At 42.1% G+C, this 6424-nt stretch overlaps 1 long non-coding RNA gene across 1 annotated transcript; it reads left to right on the top strand.

Annotated features, from left to right (window-relative positions):
• The first annotated feature begins 273 nt into the window (after positions 1 to 273).
• LOC137541480 (uncharacterized) lies at positions 274 to 5323 on the top strand. The gene is made up of 3 exons (XR_011025174.1): positions 274 to 377; positions 4607 to 4672; positions 4748 to 5323. It is a non-coding gene; the product is annotated as an uncharacterized lncRNA (long non-coding RNA).
• Positions 5324 to 6424: the final 1101 nt, after the last annotated feature.

Genomic DNA, 6424 nt, shown 5'->3' on the forward strand with positions numbered 1-6424 from the left:
TTTCGCCTTCCTCTGGATCAACAGGGGTATGTGGGGGACGGGCTGGAGTTGTACTTTGTACTGGTTGAACTCGATGGACGTATGTCTTTTTTCAACCAAAATAACTATGTAACTATGTAACTTGTTCCTATGAGCAAAACTACTCAATATGCTTGCCCAAAAAACAGCAGAAAAATAAAAACACCAGTTTCTTTATAAATCTCAGCTTCTGCCGCTCCTGTATGTAATCTCTTCTGTTCTTTTGCAGGACCGGTCTATTGCCAAAAAAGTCTATTAACAGGTACTTCTTCTAAATCTTTCAACACTACTGGTAAATGGACATATTAATCATTTCTCCTTTCTTTCACAGGAATCCAGTCGGACCACTCTTCCCATAGGTAAGTATTTCTTCCAATATAACTTTGCACTATCTTGTGCACCACACATAAAATGACCAAAACAAAATGGCTTCTTGCATTTATTACTTTGGTAAAGTCAGTAAGCTATAAGAGGTTAAGATAGGCCTCTAGCAGACAGGACAGTAGTTCATTTCCTTAAGCAGATTCACTTTTCTCTCAATCTCACTATCTCTTAGTCTCAGGCCTAGTATATGGGTAATATGCAGTTTCTGTCTTCCATAACACAACTGTTTTCCCATTACAGCAACCATTCAGGCCACTTATAAAAATCAAAATAAAATACAAGTGAGATTATATTCATCACAGTAGGGAGGATAATTCTCAATTCTCAGCCTCCTAACACTACACTTCAGAAGTGGGGGATATTACCAGAGCCAAATTTACTGTAATTAAAAATGTTTAAAAATCTTTCTTGTGGCATGCTGATTTATCAACACATTGATCACATTTCATACGTGTCATCTTGAACGATTTCTTTTCCAGCACTTCAGTGTCAAGAATCACTGGCTATCATCTGTCTGGCTCTCTTTCCTCTGTCTGAAATCTCTCTCCTTGCTTTCCCACTCCTTGTCAGCTTTACAGGACTGATGGCGGAGCTAGTCTACTTTAGGGGACCCAGCGCAAATCCCCATAGACAATTGAAACTGTGCTGAAAACGGAACGAATTTCCGCTTTCAGCTTGTTTAAAACCCCACAAGTTGTATATCCATGGAAAGCTAAGATTCTGCTCTAACGAATTCTGGCACTTTCGGTGAGAAAAAGCTTAAACTCACCGTGCAGGAAGCGCAGAAAGTCCGCAATCGTGGCTCCGTCGGCCATTTTAGCTGTCTGCTGCTGCTGTTTGTCTCCCTCCTCATTGGAGGGATTGTTAGCTGGGGGCGTGCCAGGAAGAAAAAGTGAACTCCACACGCCTTCCAGTGGCTGAGTAATAAAACATAAGTTGCTCTGAACTTGGGCATGGGAATAATAATGTATTATAATACATTAATACATTATTATTAAAATAATGTTATTTATATACACACACCTGCTTTAGTGGACTCACTGTCCCCTTGCCCGCTCGCTTCGCTCGCTGGGCTACGGGCTCGGTCCTCGCTTCGCTCGGACAACTTTTTATTCCTACTCTATGTCCACATGGATAGTGGAGATTGCACGCACACCTGCTTTAGTGGACTCACTGTCCCCTTGCCCGCTCGCTTCGCTCGCTGGGCTGCGGGCTCGGTCCTCGCTTCGCTCGGACAACTTTTTATTCCTACTCTATGTCCACATGGATAGTGGAGATTGCACGCACACCTGCTTTAGTGGAGTCACTGTCCCCTTGCCCGCTCGCTTCGCTCGCTGGGCTACGGGCTCGGTCCTCGCTTCGCTCGGACAACTTTTTATTCCTACTCTATGTCCACATGGATAGTGGAGATTGCACGCACACCTTAATTATTTTCATAATTTTTTTTATTATTTCATTAAATCCATTTCTTGTATTTTTTCAATTTTTAAATTACAATGACAGTTTTCAATTCAAGAATTACTTGTATTCCACAGCCACTAGGTGGCATGTGGAGTTCACTTTTTATTCCTGGCACGCCCCCAGCTAACAATCCCTCCAATGAGGAGGGAGACAAACATCACCAGCAGAGCTAAGATGGCCGACGGAGCCACGATTGCGGACTTTCGGCGCTTCCTGCACGGTGAGTTTAAGCTTTTTCTCACCGAAAGTGCCAGAATTCATTAGAGGAGAATCTTAGCTTTCCATAGATATATAACTTGTGGGGTTTTAAACAAGCTGAAAGCGGAAATTTGTTCCGTTTTCAGCACAGTTCCAATTGTCTATGGGGATTTGCGCTGGGTCCCCTAAAGTAGACTAGCGCCCTGATGGCTGGCTTATCTTATGGAGGATTGAAGAATCATCATGGCTCAGTAATTTTCTCCCAAAATGTCAGCTATCGCATCGTCTGGCCTGCTTCTTTTCAGCTGTGCCTGCTGCATCTTTCCCCTTCTCCTGTCTGCTCCAACTGCCAACTCAACCCCTCAGAAAGCTGTTATATCTTCCCTAACGGCTCCCCTGCTTGTGTGTCTGGTTGCTTAGCAACCTTCCCTCAGCCATCAGCTCTGCCTACCCACACATTACACATTACAGCTAAGGGAAAAAATGCCCTTACTTAACAAACCTGTGTCAGCAGTGCCTCTATTTAAAGCTGCTGACCAGGTAATAATATAAAAATAAATAGATCCCCCCTCTTTCTACCTGCTACAAGTGTTGTACTTGAGGTTCATATGTAACATTTACGGAGCTGAAGTGATACTGATATGCTGGATGGCATATTGACCTTGTTTTTAATCCATTCCAGTTAAAGAGGACCCAAACCAAACATTTTTTTTTTAATTAAAAATATTTAGTTGCACCCCTCTGACACATGCAAAGATAAATAAACACTCCTTCAAGCCTATGAGCATTTCAGTGCATGCTTTTCACCCTTCTCTTTTCATAGCTAGGGTTATACTGGGGGCAGCCATTAGCAATTCCTCCATTGCCGGACACCATCTACTCCACCAGTTTGCCGGAAAAATCCCGGCAATATGAAAGGAAGGGAGGGGTTCCTCCAATAAATGTAAAATATTTTATATTTGTCATCATGCAGCTGAAAAAAGGCTGCCATTTATTATTATAATTTAGAAAATAGATTTTATTTCTGTAATCTTGTATTTATTTGGGTCCACTTTAACCAGATGTGCTTGTGATATTTAAAGTAGAACTGTTGTGAAAATAGTACCATTTACAACACATACAACTAAGAAATGCATTGCTTCTTCTCATAGGGGGGTTCTCAGGGTTGTTTATATTTGTAAAAGGACCTAGTGAATACCAGTTGCTCCATCCAACGGCAAAATTCGGGTCTAGGGGTTCTGGCCAGCATCTTTGCCTACAAATTTTTCAGGGAATGTGTTTGTAAAGAATAAAGGCCATGCTCAGAATCTCCTATGGAGACACGGAGTCCTCCAAAATCTGTTGGTAATGTCAGATTTATCATTCCTAGTTTTGTCAGCCACATAGGTTAAACCTTTTTGATGGCTCATATTTTTTTCTCATGATTTTTTTTTTTTTTTTTTTTTTTTTTTCACATCGTAGGATTTTAACAGCTCCTGTTTAAGGGTACAATATTGTCTCACTCACAGCATCATTATGTGAACTTATAATAATGGTTTAAAACCTTGTTATGTATGTTTTTTTTTCGGGGGCTATGGTTCTAGACCCATATGCACCATCCTTTAGTTGATTTCTTTTTACATTTAATTAATAATCTATTCATGCATGTAATTATAGTCACACACATGTCTGATTGTAATTGTAGTAAATTATAGTGTATATTGACAAGCACTGTTAAATGGAGTCTAATCCAATTTTGATCAGACATGTTGGATAGAATCCAATAAATGTTGTCAATCCTAACAAAAGATGGAGCTCCTGTAGATGGGCCTTGAATCATTCATAAAAATGTAGAACACATGCAGAAAGTAATTATCCAACATCTACAGCATACAATTGTTTTTGTTGATCTAAAATGACATAAATAACTAATGTATTAGCAATACAATTATGGAATTATATTGGATTTATTGTTGTGCAATACCTAAATGCATCAAATGAAAGCCCCATCGCTCATGTTGTGTAGAATATAATCAATGAATAGCTTTGAATGGCAACAAACATCGTATGCTGTAGATGTGGTTATTTCAATTGACTGCATGTGACTTTTTGAAAAGCGGATCTGCTAATACTTTTAAAATACCCTGTTTCACTTACCAGGGGATTATACAAGCCCCCAGCAGCTGTTCTGTCCTGCACCTGTACTCCATGAGCCTTAGTCTGCCGCAAACTATTTTTGAAATTTGCCGGTGGAGCACTGGCCCTGTTCACGAGTATCCTTTACATTTCCCTTCTGCAATAGCAGGCAACGCAAACAAAGAATAGATACGATTGCCAGGCCTGCACTGGCCTAAAATTAGAACGCTAGGCACAGAATGGAGCGGTGGCGGAAGAGCGGAGGCTCTAGTTCTGGTGTGGGACAGGACACCTGGTGGGGGCTTACAGAAGGCCAAGGTAAGTTAAAGATTATTGCAAAATTGTTAGCACTTCCGCTTTAAGCTTAAAAATGTGCATGCAATCTGTCTTAATTTACTACAGACCCTAAACTCTGACATATTCTTGATAGGTGACATTGGTGAAGACCAGCATGTGGTGCTGTTGTTGGAGCCCATACTTGAACAAGAAGTATCTGGTGAGTGTGAAAATGTTGACCCATGACCTTGTTTTTAGTCCAAACATGAACTTACCATGTTGATTTCTTTTATAGATCTGAGGACTTCAGCTGACGTGTGCACTATGGAGCATGAGGAATGTGAAGCTGGAGAGTTTGTGCTGCACGTCTGATGAGTCTCACACCACAGAGCTCCTTTCGTCGCCCACATCAGAAACATTCAAAGCCACAAATGTACCTTCCCGCCCTTCATCCCAATCTCATGAAGAACTATCCCGGGAAGCGTACAATAGTGATCGGTGGCCCTCAGTCACGGCAATTCCTCAGAGCACAATCTGAGTATAGGAGTCTCATGGACGACCACATGAGGTGCTTCCACGAGGACCTTGCACAAAAGAATGCCAATACCAGGGAAATGCTGGGTACTGTAGGCCAAGTGGGGAAAGGCCACCGAGCTATTTTGGTCCGATTGGCCGAGGGACAAGAGCGGCAAAATGTTATCTTGAGTCGCTTGGCTCATGTGGGGAAAGGCCAAAATATTGCTTTAGGCCGGGTTGCTGATGTGCTAGAGCGCAACAATTTAATTCAGGCCAGATTGGCCGATGCTTCTGAAGTTCAAATAGATTTGCTTCGTCAGTTACTTAATAAATAATTTGGCTTTACACCCTTAAAGTTACTATTGTTTTCTTTACTGGGCCTTATTAATATTATGACTAATTGTGAAAATGTACATAAAAAAAAAAAAATAACAGTACATTATTGTGGGATGGTATATCCTATGCATTCAGAGTCCTTTCCATAGTGTAAAGTTTGGAAACTATTTAACCAAGAAAGTGACGCATGCAGAGCAGAAAATAAAAAACACTATTGTGTATATAAAAGGTTCACATGCAAGCATACGTGTACACTGTATGTTCAGGGACGGATCTAGACCAAGCTGCGCCTGGGGCAAGGTCAGGTTTTCGCGCCTAAAGGTCAGGTTTTGGCGCCTAAACTGCCATTCATTTTGCCGCCTTTTTAAGAATTCAACAAACTGCGCCTGTGGCTAGAGACCCGGCTGCCCCCCCCCCTAGATCCGTCCCTGACTATGTTACTGGTGTCACATAGCCATTTTAACTAATCAAATGATGTCTGCATGCTCACTTTCTAGGCCTCAAATAAATCCCCTAAGCTGTACTTGCAGCATGCCAATATGTTTCTTTAAGGGAAGGTCCAAGCAAAATAAAGAGTTTCACTTACCTGGGGCTTCTACCAGCCCCATGCAGCCATCCTGTGCCCTCGTAGTCACTCACTGTAGTCCCCCACTGGCAGCATGCCATGCCGACCTCGGAGGTCGGAGGGCCGCATTGCGTACATTTTTACGCATTCCAGTTGGTGCAGGAACATTAACACATACATTTTTACGCGTTAGTAAATCTATGCGTAAAAATGTATGTGTTAATGTTCCTGCACCAACTGGAATGCGTAAAAATGTACGCAATGCATAACGCCGACCTCAGAGGTCAGCAAGCTGCCAGCGGGGGACTGGAGCAGCAGTGAGTGACTACGAGTGCACAGGATGGCTGCATGGGGCTTGTAGAAGCCCTAGGTGTGACGAATCAACGTTTATTCGTCCTAAAAAAGTAGTTAGCGCCTTATAAAATATTCCCTGTCGCCACTATTAAAAGTGACAGCAGAGGGAAAGGCTTGGTTTATAAGAAGTTCAGGAGAGCCAGGGGTTAACAGTTCCTCTCCCTGGTCAAATGCTAACAAACCCTGGCTCTTTGGTAGCTT

This window comes from Hyperolius riggenbachi, chromosome 12 (assembly GCF_040937935.1).
Source record: "Hyperolius riggenbachi isolate aHypRig1 chromosome 12, aHypRig1.pri, whole genome shotgun sequence".
NCBI classification, from domain to species: domain Eukaryota; kingdom Metazoa; phylum Chordata; class Amphibia; order Anura; family Hyperoliidae; genus Hyperolius; species Hyperolius riggenbachi.